Here is a 27428-nt window from a genome sequence, read left to right on the forward strand (position 1 = left end):
GGAAAAGCTGATGTTAAGGACATGGACAATTCATAGGGGTAATGAAACTATCAAACATGGAGTCTAAGTGCACTTAGAAGGCGACCACAGAGCCTCACCTCCTGAAATGTCTCCATTCCAACTCAGAAGCTATCTAAACTAATACATACTCCAAGACAAAGTTTCAGGACAGCAGGAAGCTTTAGAGAAAGCCACTGTTTGTCCAATTCAATAATTAATAGGATTTTGCTGACCTCAGCAGACTACTCAGGCAAAGTAAATAGGCAAAAATCGTTTCTTCCTTTGAAACCAGGGATTAACAAAGAAAACTCAGCCAAATACTGGGCTTCAAACACCTGCTGATGAAATCTGTTTTATCATTGTCATTGCCAAAGCTAGTCCCCAATCACGGGTTTATCATAGTTGCTGAGATCCTACTTAAGAATTAATACTGCAGATTTACGGAAGAGAAACTTGATCTCATGTTTAGAAGTAGAGTTGAGGAGCCAAATGCCTCAGTGATCCATCCTCTAAGACTATTTACGAGCCCACACCAGCCGAAGGAGGAAGCCTATGGAAGACAGTGTGCTACAGAATCTCGGGTGAGCAGGCAGTAAGGGGAGGGAAAGTCTTTTTGAGGACCTCTGTGCCAGGGATTGTGTGAGGCACACTATCTAGGACAGCTTGCTTCATACTTATAACATTTCTCTGCGATTTAAACGTTAGCTCCTTTTACTGATAAGGAAATGGAAGCTGACAAGGATATGATTTATCCAGGTCACGCAACCAGGGCACAGCTAGACTGCAATCCAGATGTGTTCTGTCTATCAAGTCAGGCTACATGAAGCTATGTGGGAGACAGTGTCTTCAACTGCAATTTGGAAGTGAGGGGTGTTAACAGATGGTCTCCAGAGGCATTTTCCTTGTAAAAGCTGAGATATACCGTAGTCACCCTTTATCCACAGTTTCACTTTCTATAGTTTCAGTCACCTGTGGTCAGCCGCAGTCCAAAAATAACACTACATCACAAAGCCTATGTCATTCACCTCACTTCATCTCATCACATAAGCACTGTATCATTTCACATCATCACAAGATGAAGAAGTGTGAGTACAGTATAATAAGATATTTTGAGAGAGAGAAAGACCATACTCACATAACTTTTATTACAGTACATTATCATAATGTTCTGTTTTACAATTAGTTATTGCTGTTAATCCCATACTGTCCCTAATATATAAATTAAGCTTTACCATAGGTATGTCTGTATAGGAAGAAAACACAGTATATATAGAGATCAGTACTATCCATGGTTTCAGGCATCCACTGGAGGTCTTGGAACATATCCCCCATGGATAAGGGGAGACTACTGTAGTTTTCCACCTAACAGGCAACAAGCCCGTTTCTGAGTCTTGAGAGTGTCTTCCAGTCCCAGTAATGGTAAAGTCTTCCCTTTGTACTAAAGTGATAAATTTCGCACAATAGACCAACTGTCTCTATAGCTATTCTTCATCTTAAGATGAAAATTTTCATCTTAAAATTTGAAAACATTTTAAGATATGTGGAAACTGGCACTTTCAAACACTTTGGTGCAAACTTTTCTGAGAAAAAACAAAATGAGAAAAATTTGACAATATCAACATTTAAAAAATTGGGTTCCATAATTCTATCTGATGATGAGTTATTTCTCTCTTGTGTCAAAGTCTGGAGGTAAGCATTTAAGCTAGTGTTGCAGCTCTGCTCCATGAAGTCCTCAGGGACATAGGATTCTCCCAGGTCAGTGCTCTAGCATCCCTATCATGTGGCCCTGGTCTTCATGGTCCAAGATAGGGGCTAGAGCTCCAGACAAAACATCTGCATAGTAGACATTAGGACAAAAGAAAGAGAAAGGGAAAAGAGTACTTACTAGCTATCTTTTAAGGGACAATATCAGAAATGCCACATAGTACTTGTGCTTACATCTCATTGGCTAGAATTTATACATAGGGCCAAGTGTTCTTGCAATGGAGATAAGAGATATAGTCTTTATTCTGGGTAGCCAAATACTCAGCTAAAAGTATGAGGCTTTATTATGAAGGAAGAAGTAGAGAACAGATATTGATAATAGCCAGCAATCTCTCCTAGTAAATACATAAGGAACAGAGGAGTCCACATACTGTGATACTACGTGTGAAGAAAAGAATATATGCAGATTGGCCCCATGCTGAGTGCTTAAGTTCATGTACTCTGCTTCAGCAGCCCAGGGTTTCACCGGTTCAGATCCTGGGCACAAACCTAGCATTGCTCCTCAAGCCATGCTGAGGTGGCATCCCACACAGCAGAGCCAGAATATACAACTAGAATATACAACTATGTACTAGGGGACTTTGGGGAGAAGAAGAAAAAAAAAGAAGTTTGGCAACAGATGTTAGCTCAGGTGCCAATCTTAAAAAAAATAAAAAGAATATATGCATACACATATAAAACATCCTCAGAAACACTCAAGAAACTGACAGTTTCTTATAACCCTTCAACACTGTTTAAATTGTCATCGTGTGTACACATTGCTTTTATGATCTGGAAATTGATAAAAAAAGTGGATCAGGAAATTAGATAGAAATATAGGCAATATTAAGGAAATTGCCCTTGGGAGACTAGAGCAGCAAGTTACTAATTGTTCTTTTATTTCTTCTGCAATAATTTCTGCTTCTAAACCCAGGTACCGTTTCAGAAGTCAAGAAAAATTAAGATGGAGTAAAATATGTTAAGTGAAAGAAGCCAAATTTAAAAGGCTATCCACTGTATGGTTGAGACTAAATGACATTCTGGAACAGGTAAAACTATAGGGGAGGAGAACAGATCAGTAGTAAAGCCAGGGGTTAGAGGCGGGTGAGGGTTTCACTAGAACTCTCAGCAGGAAGAAGCCACAGCAGGAAGAAATTTTTTACAGTGATAAAAATATTCCATATCTTGATTGTGGTAGTAGTTATGTAATTCTACTCATTGTGAAGATATAATCAAAAACATAATCAAAAGAATCAAGATCAAATTTGGCTAGATTGATCAAGGAAGGAAAAAGAGAAGATAAATCTAAGGGATGAAAATGAAGATAAAATACTTCTGATATTGAAATAAAATACAGGATATTAGTAAAAAAAAGTGCCAACACATTAGAAAACTTAAATGAAATGTACAAATTCATAGAAAAATAGAAATCGACAAAATTGACTAAAGAAAAAATAGAGAAGTTGAACAACTGTAAAAATATGAAATAAACTGAATCAAAGTTTAAAATGCCACAAAATACACAGCCTATGTGGTTTTATCAGTGATTTCTAGCAAACATTCAGGAACAAAAATTTTAATCCTATGCAAAATATCCCAGAGTATAGAAAAAGAGAGAACATTCCTCAACTAATTTGACGAGGCTAGCATAACCTTCAGAGTGAAAACTGACAAAGATAATACCAGAAACAAAAACTGAAAGTCGATTTCAGTCATAAATACAAAAATCTTAAAAATATATTGGCAAGGCCGGCCCTGTGGCCAAGTGGTTAAGTTCACGCACTCCTCCGCTTTGGCGGCCCAGGGTTTCGCCAGTTCTGATCCTAGGCACAGACATGGAACCGCTCATCAGGCCATGTTGAGGCGGCATTCCACATGCCACAACTAGAAGGACCCACAACTAAAAAAAGCCTCAAAAATATATACACAACTATATATTGGGGGGATTTGGGAAGAAAAAGCAGAAACAAAAAAAGATTGGCAACAGTTGTTAGCTCAGGTGCCAGTCTTTAGAAAAAAAATATATATATATATTAGCAAACTAAATCCAGAAATAGATAAAAAAGGTAACAACATATGACCACATTAGATTTATCATAGGAATGAGAGGTTGGTTTAACATTAGAAAATTAATTAATACAATTAACCACAATCTTAGTTTAAAGGAGAAATATCAGACAATCATCTTAATAAATACACAAAAAATATTTTCTAGAATTCAGCATACATTTCTGATAAACATTCTTAACGAACTAGTAATTCAAAGGAACTTCCTTAACCAGTAAGTGGTATCTACCAAAAACTTACAGCAAACATTATACTTAACAGTGAAATGCTGAAAGCATTCTTTTTAAGTTCAGAAGGAAAAAAACCAGAGTATCTGCCATCAACGCTTGTATTCAACCTTGTACTGAAGGTCATAGCTAACACAAAAATAAAGAAATAAAAATAAAGAATAAAAGCAAGATGTAATTTAAAATAAAGCAGTTATTACTCATAGTTGATATGATATCTATATGTCAACACCAGAGGAGCTACACAAAAATATTAGAGTTAAAGATCTGAGCAAGCTCTCTGGATATATAGAAAAGTCAAGTGCATTTCTACATATAATCAACAACTAGAAAGAATAGTTTTGAAGGGACATCATTTATACTAGCATTAAAAATCATGACGTACCTAGAGATAAATCTACTAGATATATGCAAGGTCTAATGGAGAAAATTATACAACTTCTGTGAAATGTATTTAAGAAGACAAAAGTAAGAGAGGACCTATCCTACATTGATGCATCGAAAAACTCGATGTTATAAATTCTCCCCTAATTAGTCTACGATGTCAATGTAATTTTAACAAAACTGCAACAGGCTTTTATTTTTAATTCAACAACCTGGATTCAAAAACTTATATGGAGAAGCAAAGGATCAAGAATAGCCAAGACATCCCGGCGAAAGGAGAATAAGATGGGGGCTTGCCTTACCAGATATCATTACATATTACAAAGATATAGCTGTTAAAACATTATAGTATTAACACAAGAATAGGCAAATAGTCCACAGGAACAGAATAGAGAGCCTATAGACAGATATACACATATACAGAAACTAGATACATGGCAGAATTGGCAAAAACAGACCAGTGGGGAAAGGATGGGCTTTTCGAACAAGTTCCCAGGTGATGCTGATGCTGCTGGTCCAGGACCGTACCCTAATGACTGCGTTAGGGAAGCGAGGCTGGGAAAGCTCACATTCACCCCAACACCCACTTCTTCCTGCCCTTTCAGTTCTCTTGAGAGCCTGAGGCAGGGCACAAGCTGCTCTCCTATGGCTCCTGCTGTGTTCTCCTGTTCCTAAGGGCCTGCCTCGAGCCTCACATCGACTGGGTCCTCTTCTGATTCCCTAATGGTAGCTCCTCTCACCCCCAATGCCGGTTCTCTTTTCTCTTCTCTTACCCTCCACACTGTCTCCCTTGGAACCATGTCTGCCTTGCTCACCATGGTATCCTAGCACCTAACACTTTCACATTCCTGGCAGAGCAAGCACGCATAAATAAGTACTGAACTGACCAACTTCTTTATGTACATGGCTCTTGTATCACTTGGGATAGACCAGGTTATGCTGCTCTAACAAATAACTTGCAAATCTCAGCGGCTTCAAACATCAAAGATTTACATCATTTATGCTATGTGCCCATTGCATGATGGCAGGGTGCTCTCCTCCCCATCTTCCCTTCAGGACCCTGAGAAGCTGCACCATTTAAAATGCTGCTGGTGTGACAGCAGAAGTAAGAGAGCATATGGAGAAGCTCACGCTAGCTCTTTAATGCTGCCACCTAGAAATGACATACCTATTTGGCTCATATTTCAATGGCCATGCACAGCCAGTCAGTTGCCATACCCAACCAATTACACACCTCTTATACCTCAGTACAATCCTCCCTTGGTATGCGCAGGGGATTGGTTCCAGGACCCCTGTGGACATCAAAATTCCCAGATACTCAAGTCCCTTATATAAAATGGTGTAGTATTTGCATTTAATCTATGCAGATCCTCTCATACACTTTAAATCATCTCTAGATTACTTATAATACCTAGTACGATGTAAACGTAGTGCTATGTAAATAGTTGTTACACTGTATTGTTTAGGGAATAATGACAAGAAAAAAAGTCCGTACATGTTCAGTACAGACGTGACTGTCACAGGCCTTTCCATCCACGCTTGGTTGAACCCACAGATACCAACGGGCTGACTGTACTTGAATTCTATCCTTACTCTACCCTACACTACCACACTCCTACTCATTCACTCCACAAAGAGGGAAGAGCAGCCACCATGTGCCAGGAACTTCACCAGGCTCTGGAGGTACAGCAGTTAGGGAGCAGGCCCAGCTCTGGCCTTATGGAGCTTACAGTCTTACAAAAGAATGTTGACAAATGACTTTACATAGAATCATTTAATTATGGTTGTAATACGTGCTATAATGGGGAGGAAGGGAGGGCATGGAGGCCTTTACAGGAGGACCTGATCTAGTCTGGGGCAACTGAGGAAGACTTCCCTGAGAGAGAGACATTTAAGCGGAGACCTGAGGGATGAGCGGTAGAAAGCAAGCGAAGAAGGGGAGCATGTTCCAGGCAAAGGAAACCCCACGTGCTGCAACCCTAGTCCAGAACCTTATTGCCTCTTCTCCAAAACTGTCCCAGGAGCCTCCTCCACGGGCTCCCTGCCTTCACCCTCTGCCTGTCCCGTGCTGCAAAAGACTGGGATGAGAAGGAATAATCTCTTAGCATGGACTGACCAGGACTTGCCACGGCATCCCCTTGCTCAAACACGTTCCGTGAGTCTCTGCTGCCTCAAAATAAAGTGACTTTCAGCGTCCTCCAGTTTTACCCTAATCTGTCTTTCTGCCATTGTCTCCCACTCATCCCCCCTCACTGATGATCAAGCCAAACCACTTGCTCACAGTTCTCCTTACACACCCTCCATACTTTCTAGCTTCTAGCCCTTTCCTCTACCTGGAATGCCTCCTAATTCCTTGGGTCGAGGTCTCACCCCTTCTTCAGATACCTCTTCATCCACGAAGTTTTTCCTTGTAGACCCACCACAAATAATGTCTCTGTCCGTTTAACGCCGATGACACTTGATCTGATTTTTCCTAAGGTATTTTATGTGCATACCTTATCCCTCCAGGAGACTGCAACTTCCCGGAGATCTGGCTGTGACGGGCTTCTGCTCCTCACAGGCTCACACAGGGTTTTGCACAGAGCGAGCTGCAGCTGCATGACTGGAGAGGCCAACACTACCCCAGTGTCTGGACCCAGGAGGCTAAGCAGTTTGCTGACTTCTGCGCCCATTTCTCCTTTTCTCATAGTAGGTGTCCCTCAGGATGATTTGAAGGATCCCCTCATTTCTTAGAGGGAGATCCTTGAGCTACATTCTACCACGTCTACTCTCTGGCACTTTCTTCATCCTCTCAGTAAACTTTTCGTGTCAAACAAGATACATGGTCCTCTCTCCCTAGCCTGGTCCACCCCCTGATTACAGATTGAATAGACATATTTCTAATTCTCTACAGGGCTTGGGGACCGAGGACCAGTGGGCGGGAGCTCATGATGGCGTTGGAGATTACCTGGCTTTGGTTTGAATCCTAGCTCTCTAACTGGTGAATCTGCGACTCGAGGTGAGTGCCTTAAGCTTGCTGAGTCTTTTCATTCATCTGCATAATGGAGATAATTGTGCACCTGTCCCCAGATAGAATGAAAAAGTACATAGGAAGTACTCTGTTTATTGATTCCTCCAACAAACATATCAATAAACGGTTGTGACTCCAATCTGTTTCCCCCCCCTTACTTTGTTCTACTTCCACCTGTCCTTAACCTCTCTATCCCCATCCAACTGCCAGCAAGCGCCCGTTACTGCCAGCCCTCTATCTTGACTCTCCTGTCCACACCCTCCCTCTTCTCTTGGCTCCCACTGTGCCCTCCTGAGGAGGGGAGGGAGCAGGTGCTAGAGCTGGAGTGAGATGGACAAGCCCTAGGGCAGGCTGAGTTCAAACTCAACCAGTTCAACGTGCAGCTTCTCTTGTCTGGAAGCGGAGGGCTCTCCCTTTGCAGCCCACGTAGCATGCTCCTCAGCTCCCCTGGGCCACACCTGATCCAGTCATCACTCTTGTCCTGATGCCAGCTGCCGCTGAGCAGCCCAAGGACCTCTCAGCCCCTCGCTTTACTCCTACTCCTGGCCTGCTCATTGTCTACAGGTGCCGACAGGAATGAAGAGTTCCTCTCTCCCTTGTCCATAGTGGTCCAGCCAAAGCCTGAAGATTTTGGCCTGGCTTTGTTCCAATGTACCATATTGCAGTCTTTCTGCTAAAATATTGTATAGCAACAAGAAAGATCCCTGGAAAGTCAGAGCAAAGATTTTTAAAGGGCAAATTGTAACTGACTTCACTGTGTTGTAGGCCTGAGTTTGGCAGGCATAGGCTGTGGACCTCAAACAGATTTACCTCTGGGGCCTGGGTTTGACCAGCAGGAAATGTTCTCGGGTTTCCCCAGCACAAATATTCTGGGAGTCTAGAGGTAGTCACAGATTTCATGAAATCTTCAGACCCAAGGTCCCATGGGTGATTTGGGGCCAAGTCAGGATTATGACCCAACACCAAAGATGCTCATTCCAGAGTCTCTTGAGTCTATGCAGCCTGTGGCTCTGGAAAGCACCAGTTATAATCAGCCCAGGGTTTCCAACAGCAAGGATATTAAGAATAATGGGTAACATATGCCAGCCGCTGAGCTCAGGTTTATATGCACTGACACTATAATCCCTAGAACAATCCTAGAAAGTACTTCCACAGAGGAGGAAACAGAGAGGTCCTTATTCCACATGGATGCATGTACGACTCTCTCTCACCCCTCAGCTCTCTGGGGAGCTTGCTTTTTAAATCCAGCTGGCAGCATCCAGCTGCATTTTATACGATATACAAGTGTTGGGATTTACTGATTTATTATATTAACACAGCAATTTTAATAGAGGAAGGGATTGTGTGTGTGTGTCTACTAAGAAGCATATTATCCCTGTTCGTAGTTATCCACACCTAAGAAATGCCCAATTGGTTGGTCCCCATGCCTATGAGCCAATTACCTGATATAAACTATTTAATGCCTTATGCCCAAATAAGACAAATTGAGTAATGTGAAATTCTAATATCTGTGAACTACAGACATGCTTATTTTACAGTTTGTTCCCTAAAATTGTACCTAATTTATTATTACAATAATTATAATAATAGCTAACATTTCTGAGCACTTCTAATGTGCCAGACCATTAGCCCAACACATCTATGCTACCTCATTCACTACCATAGCCACCCCACAGGCAGAGACTATCAGTGCTCAGGTATAGAGGAGGAAGAGAGGCTCAGAGAGATGAGGCAGCTCGCTGAGGTCACACAGCTAGAAGTGACAGACCTGGGTTAGTCCTCAGGCTGTGTCTGCCTCTAGAATCCATATGCTTAACCACAGCATGCTGGGGTAAAAGTAGCTGACATACGTAAAAAATTTGATTTAAAAATAAAGAGCATTAGGGGTAGAGAGAGCAAAAAGGAGAAATCCATGAACTAACAGGATCTGGTCTTTCCAGCAGAAATCTCTCCTTGACTCCTCCAGAGGACGAAAGCCTCAGGCCAGAGGGAAACAAAAGCAGAAAGAGCCAGGAAGCTTTACTCAGAAGCTGCATGGGGTGGGGTGTGGAGCTTCATGTCACCTCAACGCTTTTCCTTTCTTCAAATTCACTCCTTCCTTCCTGAACGCATATCATTCTGTTCCAACAATGCCCTTTCTCCCTGCTTCAAAAACTGTCATCTGTCCTAGTGGATGATTTTTATTGACACCCTCTGCTCTCTGAGACTCCTGACTAATAGGAATGCATATTAGGAATTTATAAACTTGCTCTCAAAGACGCCACAGGAAGAGTATACAATTTTTCACACATTGCTTTGTCCCCTTCTAAGAGCACAATGAGCCTACAATGGAATATTGTGAATTAAAGGAAAGGTCTTAAGTGATAGCAATTGATTTTCTGTGAAGTCTTTGCTTGGAATGCCTTTTAGAGAACAGCAGGGGCGCCCCTCACACTTCCCAGGGGTTCTCAGAACCATTCTTCCCTCTTGTCTTGCAAGTCTGAGCTGGCATGGAGGTGTCGAGCCACACCGGGAGAGCTGTGGGGGCGCAGCCCCAACCTTCATTATCTGTTCAGAGAGGATAGCATGCTGCTGTCCAAGAGTTGCCTGAAACCAGCTCTTATGTCACACATCAGCAATGTTCAGTCAGACAATGTGGACATAATTACCACTTTTAATCTGGCAGTGGGGGGGGGGGGGGGGGTTGGGGGGGAGAACTACTAATCTAAAGCCTTGTAATATGGCTTCTGTATTAGGACAGTGCCTCCTGCCACAACGGCCGGAGCCTCATGGAGGATGCAGCCCACGTCATTAAGGATTTCGGATCCTATTCTTCACAGTAGAGAAAACAATGGGAAGAAACATTACAGACTACTTTCTTCCTAAGAAAAGCCATTTTTTTTCAAAAATGTAAGCCTAAGAAACATACTTTAGGCCAGTGTTGTCCAATAGAAATATAATGCAGATACATCTGTAATTTTAAATTTTCTAGTAGTCACTATAAAAAGGTAAAAAGAAATAGGTGAATAGTAGGTGTATAATTTTAATAGTGCATTTTATTTAACCCAATATAGCCAAACACCATCTCAACGTGTAATCAATATTTATAAATTGACTGACGAGCTATTCTGCATTCTTTTTTTCGTATTAAATCTCTGAACTCAGATGTGTGGTTTACAAGTACGTCACATCTCAATTTGAACCAGTCACATTTCAAGTGCTCTATTGAGGAGCATGTGGCTCACGGCTATTGTATTGAATAAGGCAGACAGAGCGGTTGCTTAATGTCAGTACATGTATACATTGCTTTAAGCGGATCTTAATAAAATTCGGGATTCACATAGAAACAGAGCAGGTAACTCTAGATTATGATTTCCACTTGCTCTCAAGCAAATTACGAACACCTTGGAGGAAAGGACCCAAGTCATAGCCAGACATGCAGTAGTTCCATGTTTATGAATGATGTCGATAATCTAGTGGATGATTAGATTTATCTGTTTGTATGGTTTCTTTAAATACCACTTACTAGTCTGTTCGTCACATTTTATATTATTCTATTTCCAAATATTTGATTTTTGGAGGGATCTCTACCATCTTATATCCAATCATTTAGCCAACCTCTCCACGTAAAGACGTCTCAAACTCAGCACGTCCAAGTCTGAATTTTGATCCATCCTTCCCTCCCCTACCAAAAAAGAAAAACCTTGCTCCGCCTAAGGTCTTCTCCATCTCAGCTGATGGCAACTCCATCTTGGAAGTTCCTCAGGCCAAAAATTTCAGAGTCGTCTTGATTCCTGTATTTCTTTCACATCACACATCCAAACTGTCAACACATCATACTGGCTCTCCCTTAAAATTTATCCAGAATCCACCACTTCTCACCAACTTTCCTGTTACCACCCTAGACTAAGCCATCACCTTCTCAACTCAGGATCCAGAAGCCTCTTTTCAAAACCTAAGTCAGATCAATCTGTCTTGCTTAAAAAACCATCTGATGACTCCCTATTTCACACCGAGTAAAAACCAAAATACAAACACCCTATAAAACTAAATGTGATCTGCCCCTCCTGCCCCATTACCTCTCATATCGCATCTCCCTCACTCTCCCCTTCCCTCTCTGCTCCAGCCACATTGGCTTCCTTGCTGTCCCTTGAACTTGCAAAGAATGCCCTTGCCTAAGGACCCATGTCCTTGCAGGCACTCTTCCTCTAGGTAGCCACCTGGCTCACTCCTTCTCCTCACTCAAGTCTTGCTTACATCTCCCTAACTAAGAGGTGCCTTCTCTGATCCATCTATTTAATCCTACCCTCTCTCTCCAGTCTATTTTCCACCTCCACATTCCTGAGCCTCCTCATTCTGATCTGCTTTTTTTCCCATAGCCCTGGACCACTCTTCCCCCAGATACCCAAGTGGCTTGTTCACCCCCTCACAAGGCACATGGGAGGCACTCAACAAATATTTGATGAATGAGTGAATTTCTGTTATGCAAAATGAAGTACACCAGTAAAATTTCAATAGCTTAAAAATATTTATTAAGCTTTCCTCCTCATACCCTCCACAGACAATATACAGGCAACTTTGTTCAGTGTTTAGTGGTCTTATTACAGCAAAATACAGGACCAGTTCTTCATAAGTTTATGAAATTGATAAAATTTCTCTTCATTACCTTCCCAGCCTGCTTTCAACACTCTGCCCCCATCTCTTTTACTTTCTATCCTGTGTTTATTGAACACCAGTTTAAGCTAGTTAGCATGAAGACCACAGAAGTCATGGAAGTGTTCTATATCTTCAACTGTCCAGTGTGGTAGCCAGTCGCCACATGTGGTTATTGAGCACTCGAAATGTGGCTAGCACAATTGAGGAACTGACTTTTCCTTTGTTTCATTTTAATTGATTTTAAATAGCCATGTGTGGCTAGTGGCTGCCATGTTTGAAAGTGCAGCTCCACCCTTAAAGAATATTCATAAGCTCTTTGAGGAAAAATATATCTTCTCATTAGAGTGCACTTACAAATATCTCATTTATCATTATACTAACTAACAAGAAAACCAGTTAGTATTTCCTCCTTATTTAGAATTTGGGAAACTATTGTAGAAAGAAGTGAATGAATGAGAGTCAAATTTAGGTCAAAGTTTTAAATTAAACCCAAGATGGCCAGTGTTGGGGGAAAGGGAGACTGGAATGAGGGACACAGTTTCCTCCCATCTCTTTTCCATATTTCCCTGAAAGGAAGAGAGATGATAATAATAATAACCTCCCTTCCTTAAGCACTGTGCCAGGCACTGTGCAAGCTCTTTCTTTAAATAAATAACCTCATCAAGTTCTCACAATCACCCTGTGAGGCTGGTTAAACTCTTACTGTCTCCATTACACAGATAGAGAAATGGAGCCTCTGAGAGCGCACCTTCTCCTCACAGCTGGCCTGAGAGGCTAGGTCTGTCTGATCCCGGAGCCTAGACAGTACCCTGGGTGGCCTCTCTCTCTCCTCTCCCAACGCTGAGACTCCAAATATCTTTAAAATAAATTGAAGTAAATAAAGAGCATCTCTACCATCTTTGTCACTTTTATACGAAAGACTAAGTGGTTTAAGATCCGGAATAAAGCTGAGTTAGAAGTCACTTACTAAATTCCTTACCTTATTAAGGGGGTTGGTCCTGTGACTGAGTGGTTAGGTTCATACACTCCGCTTTGGCGGCCCAGAGTTCGCTGGGTCGGATCCTGGGCCTGGACCTACACACTGCTTATCTAGCCATGTTGTGGCAGCATCCCACATAGAAGAACTAGAATGACCTACAACTAGGATGTACAGCTAGGTACTGGAGTTTGGGGGAGAAAAAAAAAAGAGGAAGATTGGCAACAGATGTTAGTTCAGGGCCAATCTTCCTCAACAAAATAAAATAAAACAAAAGAAATTCCTTAGCTTATCAAAAAAACCCAAAAACAAAAACAGTGAGAGCAGAGGAATCCAATGAGAGTAGACAATTGGGTTATGGTCTTGCAGTATGAACAGTTCTGCCCACTGGCTTTTCTTGCCTCATTATGGTTCTATGAGGAGGTACAGTTCTAAGTCCTCATTTTCATTCATCGCTTCATTAAGATGTGAAAATAATTCACCCAAAGTTAATAGCAACAAAGAATGTCCCACCCTCAAGCATTCCCACCCCTGCTATGGGCTTTACTTCTCCACCCAGCAGGGGAGCGCCAGCATTTTATAATTACACGTTAATGAAGAACAGAATCCTTCCTTGTTTTATTTTGCATTTCATTTCCAGAATAATTTGATGTGTGTGTGGAGAAGGGCGGGTGTGAGGAAATGTAAACAGTGCTCATTTATTACAGCTTTAATTTAGACCAGATCTCTCCCTAATCCAATTCTGAGTAGCACAGTTTATACCAGTGAGCAGTAAACACTAATAAAGATCAGCTGCAGGAGGGGGCGGGACAGCAGTTCTGCTGGGTATGCTGGCTAGTGAAAAAAACAAACAAAACACTCTAATACCTTCACAATTTGCTATATGATTTTGACCTATATATAGAAACAAAGACAAAATTTTGGTTTTAAACTGTATGGTTCTATGAGGTGTGTTCTTCCAACAATCTGGTTGACTACCTTGCCTTAGACTCCCACCCATGGCCACATCCTTGAACTTGTCGCCACCAAAACTTATATAAACCCTCTAAAATCTCAAGTTCACTATCTGACTTTCTAGCTCCTTCTCTCTAGTATCTTGTATTATTGTTATATTACTGCTATAGCAAATTACTACAAATTTAGTGACTTAAACAACACAAATTTACGATCTTACAGGTCTGTGGGTCAGAATCTGACTTGGGTCTAACCCAGCTAAAATCAAGACACTGGGCAGCACCATGTTCCTTTCTGTGGGCTCTGGGTAGGATCCATTTCCTTGCTTTTTCCAACTTCTAGAGGCCACCTGCATTCCTTGGCTCATATTCCCCTTCTGCCACCTTCAATGCCATCAAAAGCAAGTCAGGTCCTTCTTAAATCATGTCACCCTGACCTTCTGCTATAGTCAGATCACCCTGGACTTTCTTCTACCACCCTCTTCCATTTTTAAGGACCCTGTGATTACATTGGGCCCACCCAGATAATTTTCCTATTTTAAGCTCATCTAATTAGCAACCTTAATCCCACCTGCAACCTTGATTCCCCTTGACCATGTAACCTAACATATTCACAGGTTCCAGGGGTGAGGATGTGGACATCTTGGGGTGGGAGGAGTAGGGGGGCATTATTCTTCTGACCACATATCCCAAATCCAGTAATCCTTCTACCCTCGGCACCTAAAATCCACGTTCCTACAACTTACAACTTTCTGTCACCTTTCTTCACTTCTTCACTTCCCTTCTTACCCAGCCGGAATTCCATGGTCAATTATTATAACCATGTGTCTCACACACCTTCAGCTCCCTGTCCCTGTCTCTTGCTTCATTGTTCTCACTTGGGCAAATCCCAAAGAGTTGGGTTTAATTCAACTCTCTGCCTGCTCTGCATCTGCATCCATGCAGCTAAAAAAATGGCCAGAGCAAACACACTGCCAAGTAGGACTATAATGATGCCCTCCAATTGTACATTTCCCTGATCTGTTCACTCTCCTACTCTCCTATGTGACAATTTCAAACCTTTCTGTCATTCAACTTCTGGCGTCTCCAACATCCCCATTCATACTTTCAGCCAACGACCTTTTTCACTGAGAAAATAAAAGCAACCAGAAGAGACCTTCTGCAAACTCCCTCCATCACATCTACCAACCCACAAGCATGCATTCCAGGCACTCTGCCTCCCCTCCTGATACTCCGTGAACTCTATCCCAAGCCACTACCTCCTCTTGAGTCTAAATTCCAGCCCCTTTAATGGATTATTTCCATTAGCATGAAAGCATGCATTATTTCTCTTATCCTAAAAACAAACAACAAACCAACCCTCTCTTGACCCCCACTGACCCTTCCAGCTCTCATCCCATTTCTCTGCTACTCTTTAGAGCAAAACTCCTCAGAATAGTTACCTGTATTTGCTGTCTCCTAGTCCTCTCTTTCAATTCTCTCTTGCCGTTTACAGTCAGGCTTTGACCCCATGCTCCAAACTGTGCTTGTGGAGGACACCAAATGACTGCCATGCTGGTAAATCCAATTTGAAAAACTTCCCCACTTGAGCTTCAGGATTCTCCTGGTTTTCCTCCTACTTCACTGGCCACTTTTCAGTCTCCTTTGCTAGTTCCTGCTGGACTGAAGTACCAGATCAGTCCTCAGTCCTCATGTCTTCTCTATCTACACTCTCTTCTTAGTGAGCTCATCCATTTTCATGGCTTTAGATACATCTATATAGTGGTGATGCTCAAATGTATGCATCCAAACCCAACACCTCTCCTGATCGCAGACTTGTATCCAGTCATTCACTTGACACTGGCACTTAAATGTCCCATAGACATCTCAAAACTCAGCATGTTCAAAACTGGCTAATGATCTTCCCCTCAAAACTGGATCTACTCACAGTCTTCCACATTTCATTTTACAGCAAGTTCACATTCTTATTGCTTAGGCTAAAAGCCTTGCAGTCATTCCTGACTCCCCTCTTTTTCTGATAACCATATACAAGCCACCTCAAATCCTCAACTTTACTTTCAAACTATATCCAGACTCTGTCCTCTTCTCACCAGCTCCACCGCTAGCATTCTGGCCCAAGCCACTATCATCTGGCCTCAATTACTGTAATAATCTCCTGACTGTTCCTCCTGCTTCCACCCTCGCCCCACCCCTGCAGCCTATTACAACACAGCAGTCAGAGTAATCCTTGTAAAACATAAATCAAATCACATCCCTCAGCGGTTCTCCATTTTACTCAGAATAAAATCCCCAGTCTTTAAAGGGCATACATGGTCCTGGGAGTTCTGGCCCCCACTTATCTCGCACTGTCCTCACCTTGCTCTTGCCACTCCAACCACACTGGCCTTGGAGTGTTTTTAACCCACCTGGCATGCCACCACCTCAAAGCTTCAGATTTGCCTTCCCTCTGCGTGAACTACTCCTTGTCCCTCTCCCTCTGCCTCATGTAACCATGTCATTCACTTCCTCATTAAAGTTTCCCCAAAGAGACCTTGCTTGCCCCTCAATTCAAAATCACGTGCCTCACCACTTCCTATCCTACTTGCCTGCCTGATTTTTCTTGCAGGACTTACAGATTTTGAAGACTATACAACATACTTATTTTGTATATTGTCTGTCTTCATTTGCTGGCATGGAAGCACCATGAGGGCAGGGATTTTTGTCTGTTTCATTCACTGCTGTATACCCAGTGCCTGGTACATAATACGTCCTCAGAAAATATTAGTTGGATATGAATGAAAGTGTGGTTCCTTTTAAAAAGATCATTCTCTGTCAGAAGCTAGACTGTTAAAAAAATATTCAGGGACCTTTAACCTATTATGCACCTACACACATTACTCTCTTTAAAAAAAATTTTTTTTTATGAACTGTAGTAAATATTATTCACTGCTACAAAGGTCGTTCTTCTCTCTCCCCTCCCCATCTGTTTCTTGCTAATACAACTCTGGTTCTGTTTGTGAGGACAGTGTCCCTAGCTCCAGAAGTTGAATTATGATGAGTCTAAGCCAGTTATGGCGATTCTAGAAACTCAGTTCTTCACTTTGCACCCACAGGTGGCCATGTGCTCCTACTAAACATGAGGAAGTCAGTTGGGGCACACCTGGGAAAGATTCTCCTCTCTGATCAAATGAGAGCTCTTTTCATCCTCTTCTTTCCTGCTTTGAATCTCCAGATGTTTGGGAATATAATGTTTGGAGCTGCCGCAGAATTTGAGACCATGAGTTGACAAACTTAAGAAAGCAAGCCTTCACCTTGAGGATGGTAGAACAGAAAGATACAAAGAGCCTGAGTCTTTGATGATACTATTGAGCCTTTGGACCAAATCCTGGAAATATCTACTTTCAGACTTCCTGTTTTGTGAAAACACTTAAATATCTTTTTAGCTTAAGACTGTGCTTGTCAGGTGCTCTGTTCTTTTCAGCCAAAAGCATCCCTAATGGATATAGACCTAGGCGAATCTTTGGGTGAACTTTGACACCAAGGGACACCACACCTGAGTGAATTTATGTAGATTCACAGAGGTTCTCAAACCTCAGGGTGCATCAGAATCACCTGGCAAACTTGTTAAAGGGCAGGTTCCAGGGCTCCACGTTCAGAGATTCTGACGCAGGAAGTCTGGGTTGGGCAGAGGAAACTGGCTATGGCAGTCGTAGAGGAGAGTCACTCAACCTCCCTCCGAGAAAGAACTTGCTTTTCAGCTGTGAGGAGCACAATCAGCTGACAATCTCCAGTGGTTAACACCTGTAGGATCCACCCTAGTTTTTGAGCCAGAGTCACACTCTTCCCCACCAACCAGTGATGAAGTATGGTGGGGGCACAAGGGCGTGGGTATTCGGCCCAATGTGGGGCTCTACTGGGCAATCCTTGCTCTGCAACTCCACATTAGGTTGGCTGAGACTCTGTCAGATCTGTGTAATGCTCTGGGTGCTCCCTACCCAATCCTGCTTCCTGCCCGCTTTCCTTTCTTTCACGGGTGTCAAATGAGCATTGGGGTGAGAAGCCTTTCCATGCCCAGTGCTGCTTCCTCGGCTTTCTGTCTTTCACAAGCATTGCTACCCAATAAACCCCTTGGATTCCTAATTCTATCTTAGGGTCTGATTCCCAGAGGACCCGACTAACACAATGACATTTTTAAAAAGCACCTAGGGATGATTGCGATGCAGGTGATTTGTGGTTAAACTTTGGGAAACGCTAGTGTAGAATTTGGGTTCTTTGTTCCTTACCCCAACTCAAGGGATGAAGAGAGATGTTGCCTATCAGACTCTGCTGCTGTGTCCCAGCCTGTGCCCTCCTTTTTATTCTTCTCTGGCCATACTTCATCTTTTTCCCACCAGTACATCTAGTATAAATATTTGGCAAACGAATCCAACTATAGTACTTGTGAGGAAACTTTGTGGTACAAACTATTTGCTATTGAATCATTTTACAAATTTGTACAAAATGGTACAAAATGATTATGTGCATGAGATCACCTTGTTCAGGTGTTGCAGTACCTGCGTGGAGCACTTGACAATGTCTTTGCTTGTCACTTCTGCACCTGGAAGTCCCATCAGGGCTCTGATCTTTTCAGTTGCAGTTTTCTTCTGGACAGTCTTCTTTCAATCTTTAGGATAACAGGGGCTGGATGAGGGAAGTAGACACCCAGTGGGAGCAAACATGTGGCAGAGGCCTACCACAAAGAGAAGTCCCAACTATGGCAAGTGCTACTTCACCATATTGCCTGGAACCAGCCTTACTTGCAGCTTACATTTCAGTGTCCAACTTTCAAAACTGAGTTTTACTAAAGTCAAATTTAGTTTTACTGAAAAAAAATTGTTTTACTAAAATCTTTGGATTAGTGCTGAAAAATTGCAACTGACGATATAGCCTAAACTAGATTTTTTAAATGCTCATTTGAATAGAACCAAAAGAACAAATGGCCCCACTGCTATTCTTGATATGATTTCCATATTGTAAAGTGCCATTTTGTATAGTGATTCAACATTGAGTTTAGATGAATGAGTGCTAATTTTTCCAATTCTCATGGTGTAGACATCATGTGAAGGCAGCAATGACATGAATAGCACACATTCCTGTCTGTCATCACCACCCATTGGGTTGCCAAAGTCAGGAGTCCTTAACAGCTCCTTCTCATACATCTCTCACCTTGAAGTCCATGCTATGTTGTATCCAACCCACTTCCTAATGATGTCTCTAACCCATTCACTTTGTTCCACCTCCGCTGCTGCAATTCTTGTGGAAGATTGTCATCTCTCTTCTAGACTCCCTGGGGTTGTCACAACAGCCCCCTCCCACACTTGCTTCTTTCTAATCCATTCTCCACATGGCTGCCAGAGAGATCTTTTAAAATTACAAATCAGATCATGCCATTTCTTAACTTCAAGCCTTTCAATGACTCTGCCCTCAGAGTAAAAGCCAGGCTCCTTACTCAGCCTACAAGCCCTGGAGCAATCTGGTCCCTTCCCTCTGCAGCCTCATCTCCCTCCTCTTCCCCCTTGTTCACCACACTCCAGTCACTCTGGCATTCTTGCAGCTTTTTGAATGTCCCAAGTTTTTTCCTATCCCTGCTTGCAACTCTCTTCCATCTACTTCTCACCAGAGCTGTCACTCCCTCAGGAAAGCCATCCCTCACCGCCCCTGCCATCTATATTTGGCCTTTCCTAGGACCCTATACTGTTCCTTTGTAGAACTTGACCATGTGATTATTTGTGCAATGTGTGTTTCTCCTCCACTGTTAGCTCCATGAGGACAGAGATCTCACCTGTCTGACTGACCACAGATACTCAACACCAGACACAGTGCCAGGCTCATAACACTTATTTAAAAATGAATAGACTCGATGTTATCATAGCTCAATCTTACTGTCACCAATTTTTCAATGGGAATTTCTCACCACTCTACCAGAAAATAAAAGCTTTGACCCTAGCTGTTAATTATTTCTATTTGACTAAATAAAACATTAGATTCCTCTAGATTTTCTGGAACTAGAGATTAGGTAAACAAGAAGTTATCTTTATTGGTTCAAATATACAATATACTTTTATACAAATAATTTTGAAAAAATGTATAATCAGAATATGTTGGAAGGCTTTACAAACATAGCCTGTAACTATGCCCTCTAGGCTTAGATTCCCAACAAAGCAATAAAATCCCCAGTGGTTCTGATCCCCACTGAGACTTGTCACAGTTCTGCCGCAGCTCAGCCAGCTCTTTGTGAGCCCCGGCAGTGCGAAGGTCAGAGTCTACATTTCCACACGGCAGGGTTACGTCTAGATTCTGCACCAAGCACACTTGTTACCGATCTGATTGTCCCTCTTCCAAGGCAGTGTTATCTCACCAGGGGGATAGGGGTGGGGACGGGGTTAGTGTGGGAGGTTGTTGGTATAAAGGGATGAGGAAAAGGAGTGAAGTGGTCCAAGACATTCAGGAAGATTGAACCAACTCTAATGGGGATCTCAGTTAGGATTTGGTCACAGACGCAGAACCACTAGGAGAGAGATATACAATAAGGGATTTATTTAGGGATATGAACTTTGCAGTTTGGGGATTTGGTTATACCGTCTCTAAGGCTCTGTGTCTGGTTTAGAACCTGAAGTCTTCAGCAGGTAGTTGGGAAGGGAAGATGGACGGAAAGCAGCAGTTCTCAATCTGGGCCTATTTTGCCCCTCCCCCCACATATTTGGCAACGTCTGAAGACATTTTGAGTTGTCACAGCTGGAGTGGCATCCAGTGGGTAGAGGCCAGGGATGCCGCTAAACATCCTAGAATGTACAGGACAATTCCCCACAACAAAGAATTGTCTGACCCAAATGTCAATAGTACTAAGGTCCGGAAAGTCTGATGTAAAGTAAGGACTAAACTGGAACCCACAATTGTAACCCAGAGCCTATGAAGATGGATTAGAACCAACATCTCTTATCTCTTCCAACTTCACTAATGCAGGTGTCCTACAGCAGTAGCTGGTGCCTTTGTCACAGAGCTAACCATGCACTTGGTTCATGAGTCAGGGAAGCAGAAGAAGGATCCACAGGCAGGTGGAAAAGCTGCAGGCCCAGATGCTGCTCTGTACCAACAAAGTGGGCAAGTGGAAAGCAACAACGTATGTGAGCTGCAGCAGTACCCGGTGCCCCTCCACCGACCACCCCTGCAACCCTCCAACTCTGCCCCCTGCACATAAAAGCAACATGGCCACTGCTTCCAAATCTTAGGCAAAATGCATCTTGTGGCCCATCTTAAACATATGGGGAAGAAAATTCTGGAAAAGATAGTTCAATATTGTCAAGTTGACACATTATATAGCCACCACAGGATATACATGGAAGAGTTATATATTTGTCAGGGTTCTCCAGAGAACTAGAACCAGTAGGATGTGTGGATAGATAGATAGATAGATAGATAGGTAGATTTACTTATTTATTTATTATAAGGAATTGGCTTATGAGATTATGGAGGCTGACAAATCTCAGGAATTGCAGTCAGCAAGCTGGAGACCCAGGAGACCCAATGGTCTAGTTCCAGTCTGAGAGCCAGCAGGATGGAGACCTAAGAAAAGCTGATGTTTCAGTCTGAGTCTGAAAACAGGAAGAGAGCAATGTCCCAGCTCAAAGGCAGTCAGGCAGAAGAAATTTTCTCTTACTCAGTGTTTTTATTTTATTCAGGCCTTCAACTTATTGGACAAAGCCCACCCACATGAGGGAGGGCAATCCGCTATACTCAGTCTACCAACCAAATGTTCATCTCATCCAGAAACACACCAGCAGACATACCCACAATAAAGTTTGACCAATATCTGGGTATCCCATGGCCCAGTCAAGCTGAAATATAAAACTAACCATCTCAAATTGCTTAAAGCATGTCCTAGCTGTGCATCAGTAATCACAAGAAGCTGGAATAAGGGGTCCCTCTCTTCAGACCTTCCGGAGAACATGGAGTTTGCTCTGTACCATGTATTGATTTTTTTTCATTGCGTTTCCCTGCCGTCCAACTATTATCACATCTGTTCTTATTCATTTTTGTATCCTCAGCTCCTAGCAAAGGGCTTGGCACCCCGTAGGTGCTCAGTTGATCCTGGTTAAAGGAATGCATGCTTCTAATGTGGAAAAATGCAAAGCAAAATGTAAATAATAATTTACTTCAGATAGATTTGGCCCACACAAAGAATTTTTGTTTTAGGAGTTGTTGTTCACCAGACTTTTAAAAAAGATTCTAGTTCTCCTATATTAATATCTTCTTAAACCTTCCCTGGGATACTCCTGAAATGACCTGCTAGGATGTTGTATTAAACTGAAAAACAAATTGGTCTTTTCTCTCTTTAGGAATAAAGTAAGATAGAAATAAAAGTTTCAAGAGCTAATACAGTAAGTGTATGCCAACTCTTCAAGATAATTTTTTTTACCTTCAAAGTATAACAATTAAGCCGAAAAATAATAAACCCTAAAGTCTGAAGCAGCACGAATCTATAAGAGGAAAAAGAGGCGCAAAGAATAACCTCTATTTTCACTCTGACCATCACAGATATCACTACATCCAATTGAAGGCAGAAAGCTTACGGGTGTGAGCATGCCGAGACAAACAAAATCATCCCTCCCTGCTTCTTCTGAAGGAGAAAAATGAAACTCTTCTGAACTTCGCTGGTCACCAAGAAGAATCACTTTATCTCAAAGAGATTTTTAAAAATCATTATGTTAAATAGGTTAAGTAAAGGACCAAAACTTCAATTTCTGTAAACTTCATTTTTCCATGTTATTAATAATTTCTGAAGTTATTGTGAGCCTTAAAACCAGAAGGTCCTTTAGCAACTCTTGTTTCTGATTAGGCTCAGCCCAGGATTTGCTAGCTAGCACTTTTTACAAAGAAATTGCTACCAGAGAAGAAATGTTCTCAAATCCAATTTCCACAAGAGCCAGGTAAGTGAACAGGAAGACACTATAATCTCCATTTAAAGGGTGTCTGTCATCAGAAGTACCCACTGTAACAGATGGAAGCCCTGACTGAATTGGCTTCAGAATCATGTGAGATGCCGCTGGTCTTAGGGAAAGAGTTCAAGATTTGGAGTCTGGAAATTTGGATTTAATTTCCGGCTTTGCCACTTACCAGTGACATGACCTTGAAAGGGGGAAGCAGGAGCGCTGTGGACAGAATTGTATCCCCACCCCCACCCCAAATTCATATATTGAAGCCCTAACCCCAATGTGATGATATTTGGAGATGGGACCTTTGGGAGATAATTAGATTTAGATAAATTGCAGGACATTTGGTCTTGTCCAAAATGTCCATAATATGTTTGGTCCAGGCTGAAAGGTCCTTGACATTTGGTCTTGTCCAAAACATCCATCACACATTTGGTCCATACCAAAATGTCCTTGATATCTGCTCATATTTGGTCCTGTCCAAAATGTCCATGGAGACATTGAGTCGAGGCCAAAAGGTCCTTGATATTTGGTCCTATCCAAAGCCATTTGGCATGGACCAAATATGCTCATAGACATTTTAGACAGGACCAAGTGTCAAGGACCTTTTGGAGTGGACCAAATGTCTTACGGCCCAAATGTCTTATGGACGTTTCAGATAGGACCAAATCATTTAGATGAGGTCATGAAGGTGGGGCACTCATGATGGGGTTGTTGCCCTTATAAGAGATGCCAGAGAGCTTGCTCTAGCTCGCTTGTTCTAGCTTGCTTCCTCCCTTTTTCCCTGCTGCCCTTTCTCTCCCCTCCCCTCCTTCTTTCTCCCTGCCACATGAGGACACAGCAAGAAGATGGCTATCTGCACGCCAGGAAGAGAGCCCCACCAGAAACCAACCATGCTTGCACTCTTATCTCAAACTTACAGCCTGCAGAACTGTGAGAAAATAAATTTCTGTTATTTAAGCCACCCAGCCCATGGTATTTTGTTATGATAGCCTGAGCTGACTAATACAGAGAGGCATTAAACTTCTCTGAGCTTCAGTTCCTATTTTGTAAAATGGAGATAATTATACCTAAGCCATAGGGTTATTGAGAGATTCAATGAAATAATATATGGTGATAGCTTTTAATAAGCTGCAAAGAATAGTACAAACGCGTGGTCTGGTTCCATGATTACTTATATAATAGTAATTAACTTCTGTAGAGAACTTCACAGTTTATAATACTTTTAAACACTTTTGTGTGATGGTTAAAACAACAGTATTAGCTATACAAGAGATAATATGCTCTTCTTGTTGATGAGGAGTTGGAAGCCACAACTAGAAAACTAGGTCTTCTGACACCAAATCCAGCAGTAGTCCCACTCTGCTCATAAAAGGAGCTCTGTTCAACTTTAACAAGACACCAGAAAGGTGTGATGAAGGTTCAGTCTGCAATACAGCCCCACACAAACATAAGAACTTTTCTCCCTAGCTATCGCCCACAGGTCTAAGGACTGCACCATCTCCTTGCATTCAGTGTTCACGTGGTCAGGTGGTATTGAGTTGTTTCTGGCACAAGTAAGAAGTGTGGGTACTCAGAATAAAAAAGAGGTGAGAGAAGATCCTTGAATGAGTATAACAGTTACAAGAAATCTGGAAATTTGGCAAGCAGAGCAGAATGAGAAGAGAGAAATGTAGAGGGTGGTTAATGATACAGGTTCTTGATTCTAATCTCAAGTTTGCCGTTTATGAACTATGTGCCATTGGGCAATTTAACTTAAACTGAACCTCGATTTCTTCATCTGAAAAACTGGGATAATAACAATACCTACATTATAGGGCTACTGTAAGAATTAGACGAGTTGATCCATGTAAAATGCTTAGGACAGCTTCTGGCTCATAAGAAGTGCTCAATTTGTGTGGCCTCATGAAGAAGTTGACAGTGGTAAGAAAAAGATGATGGCAAGGACAGAAATGACGATTCTTAGCCTTTTCCTGCCTTCTAGGGAGGGAGAAGCCTGTGGACACCTGAAGCCTGAGTATACTATCGGTGTTGGGGCCCTGGATTTGCTGGTTGGGGACACAGGTAAAGGGATCACATAATTTATGGCTTTTGAGTGCAAAAGGAGATGCAAAAAAAGAATTCATATTAGGTAATTTTGTAAAATATTTTTAACTGACAATTAGATTTTATTATATTAATGGACCTACAAGACAGTTCTGTTCAAAAATAAAATAATTTCCAAAAAATAAATATACCATATAATGTGTACATTAAAGTGAAATTTATAACTTCTTTATGTTGATTATCTGAGTTTTAAAATATAACCCAAATAGAACAATTATTCTTGATACATATTCATATACTTTAATCAGCTTCTTAGCTGTCTATCTTTAATAACATCATTGGTATTTTTCAAGGTAGTCTTACTGTATCGTAAAATAACCTTCAATCTTCTTTAAAGGTGCATGTTATGATTAATAATTTTGAAACTGTTGATGCCTTCAATGACTATTTTCTGTAGATCGTACTATTTTCAATTGAGAAAATATTCTTTCCATAGATGCTGAGGTACCTGGTAAACTCACAGTAAATTCTGCTGTATAGAAGATAGTCTCAAATCCAATTTTTAAATTTAAATATTTACATATTTCAGCTCAACTATTTTTACATATATTGTGTCTTTGTCTAATTTTTACATATATTGTCTTTCTGTCATTCATAATACCTTTCCTTCAACAAATAGTGTAAGATAAAACTCATGAAATAAATTATCTCTGTTATTGGTCACCATAAATACTACAAAATACTGCCTTCTCAATTTCATTGTCTTCTAATAATGAATAAAAATTTATCTAATTAAAAAATGAGAGCTCAAAAGAAATGAGGAGAAGCTCCATCCAAAAAGACATCCCACTTTTTGGGAAAATTCTTACTGCCCCTCAGGTCTGAGCTTAACCCTCTTCCTCTGACCAGGCCACCACACTTTTCCTTCCTCCCAGACTGCTTACAGCCCCTTGTTATGTGCTTCCATTCCACCCTGGTAATAGTTTGTTTAATGTTTTCTCCCCTAAAATTCCACAAGGTCAGGGACTATGTCTGTCTTGTTCACGGAAGTATCCAGCACAGGGCCCAACACATGGTAAGTCCTCAATAAATAATAATTGAATGAATGAAGGAACAACTCATTCTAAAAAGGAATACAAAATCAGATTCAATCTGTAAGAACCCAATAAGATCCCATGAGATTTGATTTAAACAATTTTTTTTTCCTAATAGTAACTTTACAGTAGAGAAGCATGGTAAACCTTCCTTGGCCATGTGATCAAAATTAACACCACAGTAATAAGACAGATTGACATCATGTGCCCGCTGATAGGATGCATTGAGAAGAGCACTCATCACTTCAGTGGTATTCTTCCCAAAAAGCCATAACCTCAGTCTAATCATGAGAACACATCAGACAAGCCAAACCGAGGGCCATTCCACCAAATAACTGATGACTGGCCTGGGCTGTTCAAAAGTGTCAAGGTTATGAAAGACAAAGACTGAGCAACTGTCACAGATTGGAGAAGACCTCAGAGACGTAACCACTACATGCAGTCTGGGATCTGGGATTGGCTTCTGGAACTGTGAAAAGGACACTGGTGGGAAAACTGGAAAAATGTGAATAATATCTGTAGATTATTTAACAATATTTACCAATGCTAATCTAGTTTCGATAACAGTACTGTGACTACGTAACCTGTTAACATTAGGGGAAGCTGGGTGAAGGGTAAATGGGAACTCTGTACTATTTTGCAACTTTTCTCTAAGTCTAAATTTGTTTCAAAGGAGAAAGTAAAAGAAGTATTTTCCCGAGTTATTTGTTCAAAGACCAAAAACAAATATTCTGCAAAAAGCTACCTTAAAACACCACATTTAAGGTGTTTTCTCTGGCCAGAGTACCTTGCATTGGTTAATTATTGCTGATTTATCAAGCCCATTCACTTCTGCCTGCTCGTCAAGGCCCCTTCCAGCCTGACCACACATGAGAACAGACCTTTCCCACTCCCTGAAGCAGGCTCTGGGGTTGTCAGCACAGTGTCACAACATTCCCTTCTCCTCATCTTTGCACTCAGCAGTTCTCCCAGTGGCCCAAGTCTTCCCCTCTACTGTTTCTGCCAAAGGCACGATCCTTTTCCATCTTTAACGTGGTTCAAAGATCACCTCTTGAAGGCCTTCTAGAATATGCCCTTCCCAGGGCTGATGATTCCATCCCCTCTCATGGCCTGGCCCTTGGAGGAACAAGTGCTCCTAGGCATGGCTTTGTCATGGTGCTGTTAAGTCTTATCTTGCTTGTATGCTGTGACCCCAGATAAACTGTCAGGGAACCCAGTGATGCCCATGACCCCCAAGGGTCTCTTCAGGCTCTATCATTGTAAGATACCTTCTAGTCTGTAATGAGGAGTTTATGAATGAGGAGTGTGAAGGTCCAGAGAGGCTGACTTGCCCAAGATCCTACAC

General features: G+C 41.8%; 1 long non-coding RNA gene across 4 annotated transcripts in view; it reads left to right on the top strand.

Moving 5' to 3' along the window:
• Positions 1-395: 395 nt before the first annotated feature.
• Positions 396-27428, top strand: part of LOC138918255 (uncharacterized) — a 47075-nt gene continuing 20042 nt past the window's right edge. For 2 of the 4 annotated variants that reach the window (XR_011427358.1, XR_011427359.1), the window contains exons 1-4: positions 396-581; positions 7315-7419; positions 22549-22940; positions 24928-25007. This is a non-coding gene — a long non-coding RNA (uncharacterized lncRNA). The remainder of the gene's footprint in view (positions 582-7314; positions 7420-22548; positions 22941-24927; positions 25008-27428) is intronic. The other 2 variants (XR_011427356.1, XR_011427357.1) reach the window with 2 other exon arrangements.

This window comes from Equus caballus, chromosome 16, assembly GCF_041296265.1.
Source record: "Equus caballus isolate H_3958 breed thoroughbred chromosome 16, TB-T2T, whole genome shotgun sequence".
NCBI lineage: Eukaryota > Metazoa > Chordata > Mammalia > Perissodactyla > Equidae > Equus > Equus caballus.